This window comes from Channa argus, chromosome 17, assembly GCF_033026475.1.
Source record: "Channa argus isolate prfri chromosome 17, Channa argus male v1.0, whole genome shotgun sequence".
In the NCBI taxonomy this organism is placed as follows: Eukaryota; Metazoa; Chordata; class Actinopteri; order Anabantiformes; family Channidae; genus Channa; species Channa argus.
Window position 1 is genome coordinate 7,518,796 of NC_090213.1, and position 20,247 is coordinate 7,539,042.

General features: G+C 42.9%; 1 protein-coding gene across 2 annotated transcripts in view; it reads left to right on the forward strand.

Moving 5' to 3' along the window:
* The window catches only part of fut8b (fucosyltransferase 8b (alpha (1,6) fucosyltransferase)), a 69,481-nt gene that overhangs the window by 9,603 nt on the left and 39,631 nt on the right, over positions 1 to 20,247 (forward strand). The window contains exon 1 of one of the 2 annotated variants that reach the window (XM_067482182.1): positions 6,515 to 6,642. The exons of the other annotated variant lie outside the window; for it this stretch is intronic. The gene's annotated coding sequence lies outside the window, so the exon portion shown is untranslated. Of the gene's footprint in view, positions 1 to 6,514; positions 6,643 to 20,247 lie in introns of those variants that run through there. 2 annotated transcript variants of the gene reach the window in all.

The window sequence follows — 20,247 nt, forward strand, 5'->3', positions numbered from 1 at the left end:
CCTCTGGCAATTGGCGCCCTAATTGAGGCACTCTTGAGCCATGTTTATCACCGTGGCAACGTTGCCCTGCAGATAATCATTGTCTTGTGGATTAGCATAACAACAGAGGAGAGGCTTTTGTTTAATTCCACTAACACTGGACCAAGCTCCTTTGTGTCGGCTCGCCTGCCGGGCTTGTCTTAACTGGGATTAGAAGCATGGGCTGCTAGCGCCCACCAGGCCCCCACATTGCGCTCATGCTGCTGCTTTGGTACTTGAATGAACTCCATTTGTGCCCTTGGATCTTTCATACAGGCAAAACCAGAAAATCATGATTTTCGCCGTTTCACTATGAATCCTACTTTTTTTTTTTTGAAGCTGAGCGGTAGAGTTTAACCTAAGGTGCAGTTCACCGTTAACTACCCATTTCTATTGACGGAACGTCATCACAGTGACAGTTATACCTAGGTTCCATGTGGGCAAGGCTGTCATTTTCTATCTAAAACCAGGTAAAACCTTTGCCAACCTTGTCCTAGAGGATTGTTGAGCATGATCTGTACCAAACGGTTTCATTTACGTGGGGCCTGGTGGCTCAATGGGGGGATGCAGAGGGCCGCTGAAACGATTCCCACCCCACCAGGTGTGGCCCCACCCAGCCACCAAGGGCTACCTTGATGCCGATCACAAGCCCTGTAAAATGGGAGGGTTGCGGCAGGAAGGGCATCTAGTGTAAAAACTCATGCCAAATCAATGTGTGGAACATATTCTGCTCTCGTGACCACTGGAGGGACAAGCCAAAAGCTGTTGATCTCCTTTACCAGTAGGTTACTTTGTTCTGAAATGTCAATCAAGTGAAGGTACATTCTCACCACCACACATCTGACTAGCCGCTGATTGTCATTTTTGAAACCTCAATATTGTTCAGTTCAGTCCCTCTAATTCTGACTCCACAAAGATGTGTATGTGAGGGGATTTCAGACCCTGTTTAATGATCTCACAAGAACTTTAAAGCACGAGGAGGCCTGATCCCTATCTGAAATCATAAAAGTGTAACATAAAAAATTCAAAGTGCTCCATATTAATTAATATTGTGAACATGCAGCTTTGTAAACACAGTTTAACTGGCACACGGAACTGCCTGGCTGGTTTTATGAGAAACAAGTCACAGTTGGTAGCAAGTGGGTTTGGTTAGTGGCAAGAGCAGCGAGAGGAGGCAGGCGTGTAGCGGGAGTGCACCATGCTGTCCTACCCTGATCTATCGGCACGGCACAGTAGGGGCTCCCACGGGAGACTGGAGGTAACCACTCGTCTGTTTCTGCGGGCAGAGAGGAGAGGGGAGCTGGAGAGCAAAGAGACGACGGAGTGGAGGGGAGAGAAAGGGCGTAGTGGGGAGTAGGGGCATTCAATGACCCCATAAACACACAAGATTAAGAGGAATAATAAAAAGGGGTCCTGGCAGTGCCTCACTAATACGCGTGGTAATTTAAAGATGCTCTGAAAAAAAATGTCAGTGATGTGTGGGTGGTCACGTTTAATGTGTGTACGAGAGATAGATGCACACATCAACAATCTCCACGGATTCCCGTGGCAAAACATTCTCAGCTTCTCAAGCAAACAAGTGGTGAGGCGTGCAAAAAGGAATTTCAGGCCCTCTCAAAAAGATGACCACACCATTACAAGCGAGCTCCTTTTGAAAGATTAGCAGAGTCTATATGCTCTTCCCACACAAACACATACGCCGACTCCTTTGCCACGTATTTCATATATTTTGTGGAATGGTGGTTTCACACTTTTTCCTGTGGCTGACATTATCTCAGTAGTTATCCTTTGCCTGGCTTTTTCCCAGACTGATTTGCTGTGTTAAAGGGTACCAACCCACCAGCCAGCAGTGTTTAAATCAGTTTAACTTGCTGTATCAGTACTTGACAAGGCCTTGGCAACACAACATAGCCACAAGCTCTAGATAACATTTCTCTTATTTAATCTTGGGGACTGTCGTAGGCTCTTGTGATCATTGTGTGACGCATGTTTGAATCTTAGTTTTCAAACAAAACAATATGATGGTATTCAAATAATTAACAATACTGTGGGCTGCTTGTGTTTGCCTCCAGTGTGGGGCTGTTTACAAGTTGGAAAATGATGGTGGGAGGGGGCAAGTGGTGCAAGGCAGGCTGCATGGAGCAGGTGACATCTGTGACCCAGCATAACAGTGGTGGATGCTGGACACATGCTTCTTCCTCAAAGGCTACTGGCAGCCTCTCTGCCTCATTGGGCTCATGCCCACACACACACACACACACACACACTTCAAATAGTTCAAATGAATGAATCCACTGTACATAAGGTGATCTTAAAATGACTGCACATCTTTGTGAAACAAGACTACAAAAATAATTTTATAGTCTTTCTGTCTGTTATAGTGACTCCATGGAATTTGTTTTTCCTTTTTCCTCCTTCTTTTATTGTTGACATTTGACCTGCACTCTACAAGCTGTTAACAGCTACTTTGTGAACATGCCAGAGTGTCAAACATCCTCATCATCAGCCGACAGAAAATAACCTCAAAATATGTGCAACTAAGAGCTAAGACTAGGTTGGATTAACAAAAATCAAATGGAAAACCGATCTCAGGAATGGCTGCTCCTCTTGCACACATACACACACTGCATACATGCGTGCAGCCTAAATTTCTGCAGCTTTACAATATGACATCAGATGATTGATCTTTCTTGTTAAGTTATTAGCCCATTATAGTTACCAAGCTATTAGCTGCCTGATAATTAAGCTGTTAATTAAAACAATGGCCGTAGTTTCCCGCTATTGAATCCCAAACTCCCCACCCCAAACTTCCCTGAGCTGAAGACCGTAATATACATATAGAGTAAAGAGGCAAGAATTAGCGATCCATCTATTTTCCCTTTGTTTCCATTATGTAATATTGTACAGTCCCGTACTTTTATTTTCCCAGTAGAATTGGCACACAGGTATTTATCAAGTAATACAGTCTCGCAATAAGTCACAATATATTGTTTAATATTCTTTTAATGCTGCACTACATGATTTATAATACAATTTTACATCAGTTCTTACTCTCCATATTCTCCACCCCACTCCCTGGAGGCAGTGCGTTTTTCCTGGTTTCTAGTTGCATACTGATAAAACAGACTCTCCCTCTGATGTTCTCTTATCTGCCCTCATCTCCTGCAGTAAAGGCCGTCTCTGTTTGCTTTATGCTTCCTGACAGTTTTCCCTTGTTCTTTGTGCTTTTTGGGCTTTTTTTCCACTCCTTTTCCTAGGTGACACCCAGTGCTTTGTCCCAGTATTCTCTGCAATGGATCAAAATCGTCCGAAAAAATGCTGTGCTCACCTGGTTCCTGACCCCGACCGCTCAAATCATATACTGTAGCTATGTACCCCTCTTCACACACTCCCTTTCTGTAAGAGGTATAGATTTGTTGCTCCATATTTCTGGCAGTGCTGCACTCTGCTTGCTTACTGCCGTTGACAGAGTGTGTGTCCAGTGCAGGGCTACGCTCGACTGCATCAGGGTAATCCTGAAGGCTCGCACGGATCCAGCAAAAAAACAACATATATTATATTGAAAGCAAGGAAAGTGGTTATGTAGCCAAAGGGCCTTACTGTGTGTTTGTATGCATACTGGGCCGTTTTGTATGTGAGTGTGTTAGTTTGTGCATTGACCTACTATGTAGACCACTCTGCAAAAAGCAATGGACCCAGACTGTATCAGACATGCTCTAACCAGGCTTAAGGCGTGGTATAATTACAGCTAAGTTAAACTTGCCTGAAGTAGAAGCACTCAGACACAGCAGAGCATACAGATGTATGCTGCAGCATGGCATTGTTTATTTAGTCCAGGCATGAGGAGCCCATGGTTATGGGGGCCGCAGCCTTCCTTCTTTTCCAACTATCCCTGCACATTACCTGGATCAGGCGTGTTCATTCAATCAAAATCTAAAGGAGCAGTGTGTATACAGGGGTAATTGGAAAACAAGCAATGCTGCAACCCAAGAGGAGCATGAGATCCCCACCCCTGGTTTAGTCCATGCAAGTGTAGTGGCACAAAAATAGAAACATAACACAGCTCATGGAAGCTGGAAAATATAGCCGAATATTTCCCTCTCGGAGTTCTTTAAAAGCCATTTTGCAAACTCTAAGGTGGCTTTCATAGCAAGGCTGTTATTCATCTAGCCACATCCAGCTCATAAGGATCCTCATATATTTGGTCGTTGTCCTGTCAGGTTTACAAATTTCTGCAGGAGACTGTTGTAGCTCTGTTACAGGGACCACTGGATTCTTGGTAACTGACCAAGGCCTAAACTTATTCCACTCAGCTACCACTGTGAAATGGACTGTGCTCGTGGGATCAATCAAAGCTTTTAAAATGGTTTTATAGGTTTACCGTGATCTATACTTTATTGCTTTTTTATCACTCAGGTCTCTGGGTTTTGTTCTGACACAGTACAAACAGGGCTTAATACTTTCTGAAGCCACTGTAGTGTTTTAGTTATGGCTGGGTGATATATTGAATTAATTAGATTAATTTAAATGTGAAAATTGCCTAAATCACAAAATTGAGATTGGCGCCTCCTCTTCTGTCACTCAAACCCCAGCACCAACAGTTCTCTGGAATTAGGAAAGTAATGGAAGATGCCTGCCCATATGTAAGCTTTACTCCAGCTTGTTGACTGGCAACAGTGGCTGCAGCGAGGGAATACAAGAAGATAACTCTAAAGAAATGTAGTCACGTAACCTTAGAAATATGGAAATGGCAGAATCCTCACAGAAAGTAACACCCCGATTACATTGAAGTCTTCGTTAGAGGGATTCAAGGACAAGACAGAGTGTAGGTCTCGTTTGTTTTGACAGCGTTCAGAGCTCAAAATCTAGTTGCTTTGGTTAAGCATTACTTTTTTCATCGATATTGCACATATGGCCCCAGTTACTAATGAATAGCCTATAGTTTTAATTAATAATGCACTTAATGACAGAAAATCATGAATCATACAGAAAACTGGATGAATCGATTTTAAGGTTTTGGCAATATTGCCCATCTCTAGTTGTATGAAATTACCATACAAACACTGGCAGTCTGCTCTCTCTGTCAGGTCCAGCTCCCACCAGCCTTCCAGATGGCCATGGTATCAGTACCACGGCTTTTGCCAACATGACTCTCCCTACATCCTTCCAACCCCCACCCACAGCTTCTGCTCCTTGTTACAAACTACGCAATTACAAATGAAGTAAAAGATGTCTTGTACAAAATTACTCATTAGCATTAATCCTGCAGTGATTACAGAGTAGGGAATTCGTGCACAGCTTTGCTTGCATTTAAGGTGCTGGGAGAAGAGATTATAACTTCAACAATGCTTTTAATATGAACCAAATATAATACACATGGCAAACACTGATTGTCTCAGACCTTATAATTGAATCAATTTTGTGCTTTTTAAAATGATCATCCTGTTGATTGATTCATCAAATATATTAGCTCTAGTTTTTGGAAATGTATTTTAAACCCAAAACAGGGAATTTTCTTCGGCATAAATTAAAGAGCAGCATCCCGAGCAGTTTCTGCACAAGACACTATTTATTTCACAAGAGCAAATGAAAAAGCTTTTACTAAGAGTCTATAGATTAAATGACTTTGCTTTGCTTTGGATCAGTCCGTGACAGAAGATGGAAACGCAGACTTTTATTTTTTAATTCACTGCTTATTAAATAATTCAGTGAAAGTTTGCAGCAGAGGATGTGCACTCTTGTTCTGCTGTGCCCTGTTTCACAATTACTCTTGAATGTGCTTGGGGAGCTCTGCGGGAGCTCTGTTTTCTCCTTGTGCTACAGTACAGAGCTGCTACGCTGGAGCATATTGGACAGTGTGTGCTTTGCTCACGGGTAGATGTGGGTGTGAAGAGGGTGGAAGGTGGAGTATTTATCCTCAGTCTCACCATTTGTGGTCATAATATCGTCTCTTTGACTGGATGCTGACTTCATTTTTCCAACTTTGATTGAGGCCACTTGTTCATCTTTTGATTCTATTCTCCTCATCGCGCCTTTCAGTCATTATTTCTGTGAGGTTCAGCTATTTAAAAGCCGTATTCCCGTTCGTTCTCTGTGCTCAGCAGTGCCCCTTTTCATTAACGTGCCTCATTCACTCCGTGCCGTTCTCTAATAATACATTCCTCCTTTCACCACTCTGGTGAATTCCTCTCTACTGTATATATACACTCCCCATTTGTTGTCCCTATCATGATCATCTCTCCCGCTGCCCTCTCCTCCTCTTCTTTCTGTTCCCCTCCCTTTCAATCTTGTCTTCACCATGTGCTCAGCGTATCGTCCCCCCCTCCCCCTCCTTCTTCCCCTCCTCCTCCTCCTCGCATTTCTGTCTCTCTCTGCCTGCCTCCATCCCTACTGCAGGGTTGAATCATCCTAGTTTCTGCTTGCCTTGTCACATTTGGCCCCTGTGCCCGTCTGTCCAGGCCTCATCACACGACGATGGCGCTAGCTGGACTGACATCTCGCTGCAACGCTAAGGGCCTCTGATGTCCGTGACGGTAGCAGTGACCTGTCCCTCACTCCTCAAAGCACTGACATCATCAAAGTGGGACACATTTCCGCCCTGGGGGTTATTAATTGCTAAGTATGGTAGGAGCCACATTTTTATCCATGCCATTTCCAGATTAGAAGGGGAAGGAGACAAGGGAGTTTCATATGCTTTTCTTTTTTGTGTTATCAAAGACCTATTTCAGCTGGCTACAGATTTTTGGGCCTTTTCATTTAGTTCGTATCCTGCTGCCTGCTCACTTGGTATTCTCTGGTTGTTGTCGTCGAGAGCGACTGCATCAGCACTATTCCCTTCAGAGCCTTCCCTCACAAGAGAGCCCCCGCTTCCCTACACTCTCCCCCTCAAACAACACACCTCAGATCACACGCATGCATATGCTAACATGCGCACATACACTTCAAACTGCGGAACCTTCGTCTTTGATTCTAAATTGCACACAAATGACATCCCCAGCATCCTCCCTGGTTGAAAATTGAGTCATGGTCCTTCTGCTTGAGTAAACCGACAGACAAACCAAGCAAAAAAATGGAATCAAAATGTCCCTGCATTTGGAGTGTGTGGGCATGAGCAGTGGAAATATGCGATTCCATAACAAGCACATGCAAATCAATTCCAACCTACCCCGGGCTCATTAAATAAAACATGGAAGTAAGGACAAAAGCCTGCTTCTACTGTAACCTTGCATATTCATAATGAGCACTCTTTCCTAATGTGGAGTGGAAGGATGTTATGCAGGGTGACATTATGCGGCTGGGTGCTTCTTGGGTGTGTGTTGTTGTTTTGCACAATCCAAGCAGGACGTAGTTCAAGGTGGTTTTCTGAATCAAGGAGGGAGGGTTTTTTTATTTATTAGATTTTTTATTTCATGGTCAGATAATGTCCATACTTTATGTCAGTGTAAATCTGTTGCAAACAGTCACATCAACAATAATGATCCAAATTGTTGCAGCCTTTTTGTAACTTTTTCAGTGACAGGTGCAGCCTTGAACAGCTTCCCTGTGTGAATAAAGCAGGTCATTGTCTGGAAAGTTTCATAGTTGGCGTGTTTACAGGGTTCACTTTCAGGAAATGTTTCCCATACTGTTGTATCAAGTTGTGTTTTTGTACATCCCTTTCTTTCTTCAGGAAACCCATTGTTTTTAATCATGTACGTACAGTAGCGCTGCCAATCTTTTACTACCGCGCTGTGTTTTGGTGTACAGTTCCCCCAACTTTTGTCCAAATTTTAGAGACTGATCCCTGTTTTTAAGTCATTTCACTTTTGTCTTGCTTTTGACTTGAACATCACGAGAGCGGTTGCAACACAAAGGAGACTGGCACAGAGGTCAGTGAGAGGCGAGGATTAGATGCCTCCACTGATCTTGGTCATCCCAAGACAGCTGAGCAGGCCGCGGGGAGAGAAAAGTAAAAGAGAGCCCATTTAGATCAGGGCTTGCTGATCCATCGCCCAAAGTGATGGGTAAGAGATCTGCAAAGAGGACTGGGACTGTGACAGGCAGTGTTCATTAAAGCCCCAGCCTCTGCTGTAGAGTCCAATCAAGGGTCTCCACACATAAGCACCCTCAAAAACTAATGCTCTCTCGCTCTCGCTCTCTCTCTCTCCCACACACACACACACACACATACACACACATGACTATCCAAGCAATGAGACAGGGGGACTAAGCGTGGGCACTGATGGCTTCACTGCCTCAATTGATGGGTGCTTAGAGGGGAGTGAAAAAGGAGAGTTGGAGATATGGGGCTAGTGAGTCTGAGTACGAGAGAGATGGAGCGGCGGCCCTGCTTTGTCGATGACTCTCTGATAGCCTGAGCTTAGCGCCACTTCTGCTCAACATGCAAAGCCATTACCTTAACCCACATGCTGCCTTGCTGTTTCCATTAAACGCTCCAGTCCTGAAGATTTTTAAGCTGTCACCAGATACACTACAATCCTAATAAAGCTTTCTGACTTCCAGGTGCTGAATTATACTGGTAGGCTGTGTGATATTTTACAGATATTGGGCTTTCAGCCAATGCTTGTATCCAGAGGGAGTCAGTGAGGGTGCAACGATAGAATTAGTTTGCAGTCGCAAACTGCTTACATTAGAAAAGCCCAGTATTAGATAAATATCAGTGTTTTCAAGGAACTGGCAGAGCTTTATTGTGGCCGAATGTATCATGAATCTACAGTATCTGCTATGTGACAGACTTGGCAAGCCACAAAGCAGTGTCTGTCACAGTCCTGTGTCTGTTTGTACTTTCATTCAAATGTTTACCTGCCAAATAGCCATCTGACATGTAATCAGCAGGGTGTGTATTGATTGTGAATCTGTTTGGTGTTGTGATTGGCTGAAACGCTGGACAAACAGGAAAGTGCATGTGAGCATTTTCCTTAGATAAAAAAGGCACAAATGCTGAGTGGAGATGTGTTGTCCCTGATCTGTCCTTGACCCAGCTGGTAGGGAAGACAGGACCGAGATCGAGTGCATGGGATGCTCGGCAGGCGGCCTGCTGTATACAGGCAATGAAGGCCAGGATCAGTTTTTATAGGACAATTCCAGTCTAACAGTTTCAGGCCTTTTTACTGTTTTCCTGTACTGTTTAACAAGATGTATAGTACCTACTTCAATCTTTTTTGATGATGTTTTTTGATGTTTGTTGTAGCACCAAATTCTATATAAAATTGAGTGTTCCCTTTTATAAACTGCGGTTGGTCAATGTCTCTCTTTGTCTGTTGATATAAACGGGGTGGGCCCACGGATACACGTTCTGGTAAAAAGACAGAAGCAGAAAAAGGGAAGAAGTGTGAGACTTCTTCCTGCCTCATTTCAGCTCTTTTTCAGCTTGTAGTTTGTAGTCTGATGCAATTTTCCAAAATGGATTATTTCATTTTAAAGTTGTCATTTTCTATGATACTAGGAATTAAGTTACAGTGATTTTGGTATTTATGATTTGGCAAAGCAGATTTAAAAATATTCCAATTGGTTTTAATTTTTGTAGTCCCCAACCCCAACAAAAATCAAAGCATTTTAAATAGTGAGACCAAGAGAGAGAGATAAAATATCCTAATTTCTCACTGACAGAAATTGTTAAATATGAGCAAACCCACAAATTATGCAGGATTTGTCCTTTTAGGCAAGTGTGATTTTCCTTTGAGAGCACTTACATCTTGCAAAAATGGTTCTGAAGCCAGTCACATCGCTATCTTCTGTCTATTTAGTAAAAAAGTTGTGTAATTAGTGACATTGATATTAATAGCCGTCATCAAGCCGTTTGCTAGTTGGAAACTGCCGTGCACTCACATTCTATCACGGGGCTAAGTAACATGTACCAGTGAAGATTGTGTGGCTCTGCCTTCCTCTGGTTTCCTCAGATCAAGTTTTTCCCCGAAGAGCCTGTGTGTGTAATCACATGAGACCATAGGAAGCAGGGATAAGACCAGTCAGTCTCATTAGATGAGAGGGTGTGTGTGTGTGTGTGTGTGTGTGTGTGCGTGTGCTGCTGAACTTGTCACAACCAACATGACTGTTTGAGTCAAATCTTTCCTCAGAGTTTGTCCCTTTGAGCAGTTGGGAATGGAAACGGATCAGGTTTTGCTCCATCAGGAGTGCAGCGCCGAGTGGGGTAATGGATTCCAGGAGGCTGAGCATGCTAACGAGTTCATTATTCCAGCTCGGTTTAGGAGTAATTAGCTTTTTGCATCCAGAGTCATTCAAGTCTGGGTTGTCAAATGAAACCAAGTGTGAATTCAGATAAATATTTGCATAAGCGCAAATGCGCAAGGTGGGCCTCGGTGACAGCCTCAGATTGGTGTGGCTTTTTTTTTTTCCGCACCTCACTGAAGGTGGTTTATCAAGGGTCTGAGGAACAGCAGGGATGTCTTTGAATGGAGCCTTCAGGCCTAGAATCTGATGATGTGAGCATGTCTTGATGCCTTTTTCTGCTTCCTAGCTCCAAACCTGCTCTCTCATAGTAATTTTTTCACTTGTCATTTTCATATTTCGGCATTTGAATCAGTATGGCATGATCCTAATAAGCAGCCACACATAGAGGCTCCATCAGATAAGTAGACTCATTTAGGTTTCAGAAGAACATCATTAATTATAAAAAAAAAAAAAAAAAGAACAGGCCCCTCTAGTTGTCTGTGTTGGTGCTCTTTTCCAAGACTTCTCTGAGCGCATAGTTATGATGGTGAATGTGCAAATGTATCCGCTGCAAGCGTCAGGGTTCTGCTATGCGTCATTTCTGCATAGTTGGTTCAAATTCGTTTCTTCCTTCTATTTTGCAATTTGTTTCCTTCTCTTCTGTCACCCTAAACTTGTGTTATTTAAAAAGAAAACCTTTCCTTACACCTGCAATTGTGACTTTTTGAAGCGTAAATACATAAGAGCTATGATTATGCTCTGTATATTATCCACACTATGCATATTGTTAGAAGTTGCATTACTAATTATTAAAGTAAATATTGGCTCAACAGAACACAATATAGTAATGAATGAGTAGGAATGTTCCTGTCAAGCTTTTTGACATCCTGATCTCAGTCCCTCAATATTGGTTGTGTCTAATCTGATACTTGCCTTTACCACATACAGTAGAATCCATCAAATATTATAATATAATTCCAGAACGTGTGGCGGAGAGATTTTCAGTATATATTGCTCTGAATCGTGACTATTCCATCAGGGAAACTGTCTTAGCACTCGCACTGTACAAGTCATGGTGAGTTTCTGAGTAGAGACAAGTCCTTGTTGTTCTTAGTGTCTGCATAGGGATTGCTGAAAATAGGATGAATTTAGAAAATAACCGAGGCGATGGTTTTAAGCCCCCTTATTTTTAAACTGGTCAGTTCTTTACTGGGGCAGCCGTCTTGTTTTTCTCTTGACAATCATAAAATAGCGACATGACATCATGGAAAAAAATCAATCAATGTTTTTTATTTTGTAATCCATTTAATTTAGTGTTTACTTAATCTGTTCTTTACATTTCAAATGTGGTTATAGATAATTTTACTAAAGAGAGCAATCTTACATAAATGATTGATTACTGAGTCGACTGCCATGAAAGGAGGGACAATGTTACATTACTGAGAGTGTGTGTTCTACTCGTTCATAGACCGTTTGATAAATTGTTCATATCATCTGTAATACTGGCTGATTTTTGTTGCACATATAGATAAAGGGTATTGTTGTCAAGTCAAATAAAATATGATTCCCTCTCTGCTTCAGCTCACCATCTCACCCCTGCTTTATACAGCAAGGAAGGGAGAGGCCCCCAGGTTCCCCAAGAACCACAGTGGAGCTGTAACAATAAATAAGGATCACAGTTGATTTGCAGTGTTTTAGCCAATACAGATCCGTTAACATATACCCAGATCTGCCCTGATACAATCCCAAGGATTGGCTTGGCTCACATCGACAAATACTAGGCAATGATACATTACCGCAGTGTTGACTGCCTGCATTAGGAGTATCCACCCAACGGTATTTACCACAGACCTTTGTTGCCTGGGATAAATAGACATATTACTGAGAGTCCAAAGTTCAGCCCACACTACCAGCTATCTAAAGACACACACTCAGCCACACTCAGAGAAAAATGGGTTCACTGCTTGAGCATTTGGACGCAAACACTACAAGTCAGTTGTAATTTGAAACTGTTGTTTAGTTATTGAGAAATGCAGATGGATACCAAAGCATTCTGAGGAAAAGCCATCTTGGCTGAGGGCTAAATGATATTGTGAAAGCATCAGGAACACTGAAATGAAACCTTTGCTAAATGAGATAGTAGGTAGGCTGCTTTATCAAAAGGATAAGTTAAATGAAGTGAGTATTGAAATGTGGTTACTGTCAACTCCACTGCAGACCCGTTATGATACTGTTTGTATTATTTATGCTTGTTGAGTGATCTGTTAAATGCTGTTTAGCACTTTTAAGTTTTAGTAAATAAATCAAAAGTCAAATGTCCTATTATTAAAATAGATTCAAAAATTCAAGTAGTGTGTGTGTTTGTTTGTGTGTGTGTGAAAGCGTTGATGAAGCATTACATGCACATTCTGATTTGTGCCTCTGATGGGTCAAAAAGTTTTTCAGCCCAAAGGTCTCTGTCTAATTTGTGTTGTGTTAACATAATCCCATACACAGCAGATTATCTGTAATGCTGTGTTTACAACTAAAACATTTGGTTGGTTTTAGTGTTTATTAATATTGTTGTAATTCATACTTCTACCCTGAAATCCCTCACATTCTCTCTGCAACCGTCTCCCTCTGTGCATTTCATCTGAAGAACCTACCATTGCTCGTGCAGCTCTGGGATTTGTAAACTTGAAATCACAAAGATGCCTTTTTTTTTTCCCTCTCTCGCTCGCTCAAAAATGTGAAACTTGGAAAGAAATAATAATTTAGCAGATTTCTGCAGGGTGAATATTTAGTTGCTAAGCAACCGTTTTTGGCATTCGACAGGAATCCTCAAGTAAAGTAGATTGGGGCTGAGGTGCGTTTGTGTCAAAATGGAAACATGAGTGAATTGGAATAAGTTGTATGGACAAAATGGCAATTTCCCCAGGCCTGAAGTGGCTGCGTTGTTTTGACAAATTGGCCCACATGCAGGACAGTTGTTTACCAAACCAAGGCCATTTGAACAGCATGGTTCACTATTATTGCAGCCATTTTAGAGAGCACTCACTCCAAACTTTCAAACCTTTTTTTTTTTGTGATTTTGAGTGAGGTTTTTAAAGTACTGTAAAGCTACTGTGCAAATGTTGGGGCTGTCTGCTAAACACTGCTTTATTTTATTTCTTTTTTAAATTTTCACACCGTGTGTCTTTAACACATTTTCCTCACTAAACTCCCACAGCAGCGGCTGTAGCTGTCCATGTTCAACCTCTCTCACCACCGCCATTTCTCTTTGTTCCTTCATCTTCTTTGGATTGTTGTAACCATTACACGCCTTTATTTGCCCTCTAGCAACCAGTGAAGAAGACCATGACACTGATGCAGGATTTTCTTAACACGGTTCCCCATTCGAGCCCATTTTCCTCGTCAGATTGGGAGTTCGGATATTTATAATCTTGGGGCACTAGCTAATGGTATTTGCAGAGCAAAATCAGTTTAGCGCATGTTTTCCATAATGGCTTTGACTGCGTGGTATCGCCAGCGGCTCTGTCTTGAATGGTAGAAGGATGGCTCTAATTTGAGCTAATAGGGGACTCAGCCGTCATCATGATGTGTCCCTCAGTGGGCTGCAGATGGCTGGTGAGCCATGGGTGCAGTGGAGCCACCGTACACACACACACGACACACGACACACGACACACAACACAATGCATCAAGTCAGTGACACATGTAGCCAATGCTGACATTTGTAGAGGCAAACATCGAAGGTGGGGGGTGTGGTAAAGAGGTGAACTGACACTTGCAGACATATAGTTGCACAAAACTCAGAAGAAGAGGTTAATCAGTGGCCAAGATAATCGAATCATTCGTCATCAAATTAGATTAAAGCACTGAACCGTCTCTCAGGCAGTCATCTAGGGAGATGGCTGCAGCCGAGGGGCAGGTATCAGATAGCTGTGAAATGATAATGCATGGTTAAGTGACTGCTCACTTTTGTTCAAACTCTGCTTATCTGTACATGCTTGAAAATAGAGATAAGGTGAGAGACTCACAGTGGGGAAATAGGTGCAAGGAAGGCAGTTATTTAAAATGAATAGGAGCTTAACGGGGATGGCGGCCTCCATGCACTGGAAGCTGGTTTGTGTGAGGGGGGAGGGTATCGTGTTGAATCTCCAGTGAGGTTGAGCTTCAGTGGCTAGTTTACATTCCACAGAGGCTGCTGAGCTTTACCAACCTCTGCTGTGCTTAGGCGTGTACACACGAATGCAGACATATGGCCACTACACTGTATACACAACACAGCAGCTCCCATTAATTTTAAATAGTGTGGCCAAAACATTAGAACCAACTCTTAATATAATGCACCTAAATACAATTCCAACACTCACGTGACCTTGTTAATAAACATCATTCTGACAGTTTAAATTTGGCAGAGCTGCTGTGTTGGATTACATTAGATTGTACAAGTGTACCTATAAAGTAACTATGAGTGTCTATGCTGATGTATGTGCCATTTCTCAGAAACATACATATTTACTTTTCCTATATGGCCGCACTTGTACCAAATTCTTACACATCCACAAACTGTTGCACTAGGATACAGTCATATTTGGTCTTAAACCAACCATGTCAACAGTAGACAAACCACCTCATCAGTACAACCTAACCCCTTTCGGCTCTTATACCCTAAGTAGCCTTGACAGTGGGCGGTAGAGGAGGAGCCAGCCAGTTTACAACTGTACATAGCAGCAAAGGCTTGGCTGCCTTCCCCCACCCCAGAGACCCATTACCAGGGGTCAGAGCTCGGATCTCAGGGTAAGCCGCACTATGCAGGCCTCTGATGAGTGCAACCTGTCAAAGATCAGCCCGTGGCCTGAGTACATAGGTAGGGAAAGGCCTTGATTGTGGGAAGGTAACAGTGAATCATGTGTCTATGAGCTACTAAATGGAAGAGGAGACAACAGCTGCTTCTGATTCTGCAGTTCTGCACATAACGATTTTAAATTGGACATCTGGTCCAGGTGAATTAATGGCCTCTCAAGTACATTTAAGTTTCATATTTAATTTGGCTACTGTTATGCAGTTAGGTTACAGTGAAGTTTTCAAACAAAGATCCCCTTTTTGATTGACGTTGTTTCTGTTGTAATTTGCTCTTTGAATGTTTGGATGTTTTCAGTCATCACTTCTTGTTTAGCACCGGTAACTACTGTTTTCGTTTTTTTAAATTTTTTATTTAGGGCACTAACTTATGTAACTACAGCAATAATGCAATACATTTATGATATGAGATGCATGGGGTGGGCACAATTACATTAACACTTGTGAACTTTACCATTCAGAGCAATAGTATTACATAATTGTATTACAGTCATAAAGCTGTTTGCTTTGCAGTTTAGAGCTGTAATGTATGGTGCTTCTGTTATCTTGTTCAGTAAAAACAACTCGCACTACTATACTGCAATAATGGGTTTTTAAATCCAAAAATAATGAGCATTCCCAACATGATATAATCCAGTGCAAACACAACTACATGCTACAGCCTCAAACAGGCAATGTTTAAACTATAGCCTGTATGAGACGAAATGGAGATGTGACTGTCCCGTATGTTTCTCTCACAAAGCTGATGATGATCAGTTGGGAGTATAATAGTCCAGTAAATTTGCCTGAGCAAGTGAGGTAACACTAGCCTCATTAGTTTATAATAGACTGAGAGATGTTAGTGCCTGAGCAAAGATGAGATATTGAGCTGACTAAATGAAATGTCAACAGAAATGCTGCCAAAATACAGCCCACCTCAATATGGACACACAAGTGAAAATTGATGAAAACAACTGTCAAGCAAGTGGTGGGCTGAGGATTTAAGAGTGTTTTACAAGTCATTAATAAACATGTCCCACGCCATCGTTTTCCTTTGCTTAAACTGACTGCCAGCTATTGGGAAACAGTGCACATACCACACATATGTGAGCTTTTGAAAAGCCTCTGTGTGGCTGCGTTTGGGATGATTTATATTTTTGTGCCGTGCTTGCTCGAGTGTGCGTGGGCTCTGTAAGTCCTACCTCACTCCGCCTCGCCCCCGGGTCTGATGGAGCCCCTGGAATCAAATCAAGTCAAATTCCCCATCACCCCCACCTCCTCACCACCTCCGTGAACTGACAAAAATATAAGATGACACGGAGGATGCGTGTAAACATTCAGCTGAGTGCATCCACACCCACAATCACAATCAGTAAAGATAATTCAAAGCTGTGGCATGTGACAGGTGGTGCACATAATGTTCCTTCCTTTCCATCCCTGTAGCCCCACAATGCCTAGTTGAAAGCACCTGTATCGCAGTGTGTACATGGTTTTTTTTTTTTCACATGGAGACAGCCTGTAATGAGAAAGCAACATTATGGGTCCAGCAGGAGCCTGTGTCTCTGTGCTGCTGCCGTTACCACAGTTACCCTTGAGGTCTTTCTCTTTGTTAGTTAAGGGGAAGAGCAGCCACAGACGTCCTTCGCTCTCTGCTTGTTAGCCAGCAGTAATGTCTAGGCTGTGGGGAGCCAGGCAAACCAGGCCAAGACGCTGGCAGCCCGTTCCCCTCTGCTGGCCCTCAGCTCACCGACAGGAAGGGGAACAGAAGCAGACACCACAGAGGACACACTGGGAGGTTCAGATGCGACAGAGTGAGGAGGCAACAAGGGAGCAAAAGGGGGAGGATATTTCTACCTCTGGACAGACCAGGCCAAACTAGACCATTATAAAGACACACACACACACACACACAGACATAAGCACATGGGATCCAGCCAGCACCCTGCCTGTTCATGGAGCTGGCATTAGATCAGTGCTAGCTGAACAACACTAAGATCAATGCATACTTTGTGCAAAATGTGCCTTGTAGGTTTATGTGGTTCTCCAGGATCATGTATTCACAGAGATGTGATTAGAATTTCTAAGGCAAGCGGCTTTCAGAATTACAGAGCTTTTACAGGCAACATGTTCGCTGAAGATCTTCCAGCACAATCAAATAAGATTCACTTTTATCTTGAGATACAAAATAAAATAAACAAATGCTGCCTGCGGTGTTTTAGTACATGAAAGAAGATTTTGAAGATATATTTCACAGTTGAGTTGTTGCTACGATTTCACGTATTTTGCTTTCCATGAGGCCTATGTTTATCTATCATAAGTGATCTGTACCCACACTCATATACTGTGTTTGTGCTACACAAGAGCAGATCAATAATTCAGACTCAAACACACAAGCCATCTACAGTACAAGTCAATAAAGCAGCAATAACATGGCATGGCCTTTCTGTCACCGGGCCGAGTGCATGACCACCAAGAAACGCCATGGGAATAACTCAAGTGTATGTGGAATATGTATGGAGAGACACACGCATTTTACTGCGCTCAAAGGGCCCATTATCAGTATGAGCAACAGAATCTAAGGGCTCAAATGCAGTTGACTGCATTTTTATCAGCCAGCGCTTGGTATTCGGAGTTGAAGATCAAACCATCAATGACGCCTGAGGGGTGGATTAGCCATTGAGGAAGCATTTTGTCGCTCGGCTTGGTTGGTATCGATAAGTTGCGGCAGGAAAGCAAGTAGAGAGCCAGAGAAAGATTGCTGGGGAAGAAGTGCACACATGGGCAGTGGCAAGGCTTATTTTAATACTTAACATCAAGTTAAATGCTTAAAATAAATAATTTAATGCCCTGTGCGTGTCCTAGACGAGATTGCAGTATTTCTCTTCGTTATTGTCATTATTTTACCATCTAGTGCCTCAGCCCAGGGCCATAGTCTCCATCCGTTTTGGTGGATTTCGAAACGAGCGCAATGTTGTGTGAAGACTGATAAACAACATCTGCAGCAGTGGCAACCAAGCACTCCCTCTGTGCCTCGTTCTCCTGCCAAGTCCGCCTACGTTTCTTCTCATCTGCTCAGGCCATCATCCCCTCTTCCCCTTCCTTTGCCGTATCTGCTGTTGTTGCCTTCGAGGAGACCAGTGTTTCATCTCCACCGTTGACTTAGCACAGGCCCGGCTGCTCTAGCATTGTGGATTCACTTGAATGGAACTGAGCTGACTGCAGCGCGAAACACAATAGGCAGTGCATTATTGATTATGTTTGTGATCTAACCTTGGTGCTTAGGAGTATCCCTTCCTTCCTCCTTTCCTCCCTGTACACATGCATAATTTCTGCAGCGAAAGAGTGAATTTCTCTTATTCACCCTTTAACAGAAAGTTGGGTGAACTGTAAGAGCTTTTCAATAACTCTGGATTTGGCATTCAATTCAGCTCCCTCTATTTACCCAGCTGTGGGTTCTACAGTTATGGGCCTGTCAGAGGTCAGCGGCGCAGACTGATAGAAACAGAGAGAAACTCTGTACAAGACTAAAAAGAGAGAGCTCTATTATAAATAGATGCCATCAATCAGGGGAATGTCCTTCATTTGGTGCGCGTCAGTCCTGGAGGGAGAAATGCATATTCAGTCTCAAACAATGAGTGTCACTCACACCGCTTTTAGCAGACACATGACAGCTGTGCGCATTGGCTGGTTACACACCCAGAGAATAAGAGCTGCAAGCAAGTGAGGGGGTGAAAGCCCAATCATTGCACAAGGGAAGGGGAAAAGGCTGCGAACCCGGTGAGCTCCCCAGACTGATGGACATCCCTGCAAACTTGAATCAGTGCAGATGTTTAAGACGACTAACAAGACAAACATGTTACCTATCCAATATAAAACGCTGCTATTATGTGCAACACGTTTGATGCGTGACTTCCTGGAGCGCTGTAAAAAAGGCAGAGTTTATGTTGCCACAACTTGTGTCTTGACTGATCCTCACAACTGGAGGTGGGCCAGTGTGTTGTCGGTGTGTTAATAAAACAAGGATGCAGCTGCCCCCAGCTGGATCACAGCGTTCTTTCAGCGAACAGTGAAGTGTTTAGTCTTTCCCTTCACTTTAAGCTTTTATAAATCCAGATCATGTAAACACCTGCTCTGACTTTACCAAGTACTAATAAGGCCTCAGCAGTGCCTGCACTGAATCAAGAGGAAGACCTAGAGAGAAATTTGTGGCAAAGTGTGATTTTATTTATTTATTTCCTGCGAGAGACTGGGTAGTTAAAGGTGGGATTGTGTTTGTAGGTGTGATTGCATCAGCTCAAGTGTTAGCACTGCTTGGCACACTGTGTATTGAGTTTTTTCATCTGCTGTTAGTTAATGTGATTTGAGCAACAGGTCCTGCTTAGCGGCAGGGTGTGTGGAAAGGAGAGATGTAGTGGCATTTTTCTCAGACTCCATTAACAGAGGTCAGGGAAGACGCGGTGCCAGTATTCTCGTTAATCGCATTTAGGAAGCTTCACCACCTAGAGGTGACGTAGGTTTTTTTTATTCCCTAATGATTCTTGTTTTTTTCCAACTGTCCTCTGGAGGAATGCAGAACTGAACCATTTAGCGCCAAGTCTGAATGGCTACACTAGAAAAGCCGCTGAGGGAGCCAATGGTATAACTGGGTGAAGCAAGGAAGGCTGGATGTAGGGATTGTGATTAGTCTCCCTAGAAAAGCAGGAACCCTTTAGTCTAATGGCAGGATTGTTATGCCACACAACACCAGAATTTACTCTTGTTGGTTTCCTAACCTGTACATTGAACTGTAACCCAATCTATACATTAACCACAAAAGACTTACAAATTGTTCATATCAAGTGGAAGGAGCATCTAGGTGGAAGCTTATGATGTGAGCAGACACAGTGCCAGACATAGATTTGGAGTGGAAGAGACAGACAAGAAGCCAGAGCGAGAACAGATGAGTACGGACCTGAAGCAGAAAACACAACCTGACGGGCACGAGGAGTTCTGTCAATATGGCCTGTGTTGTGACGCAAGCAGGCTGCTGCTGTGGAGCGACAAAAAAAAAAAGGAAAAGGAAAAAAAGCAAGGCACCTTAATGAAAGATGGAAGAAAAAGGAGAGAGTCCTGAACAGTCCTGAAGTTCTCCCAAAATATGCAACCCAACGTGATTAATTCCCCTTCCCCTGAATCCCAGCATTGCTTAGAAATTTGTTCTTATAAAGGGAGGGTAAGAGTATTTTTAACATTTTC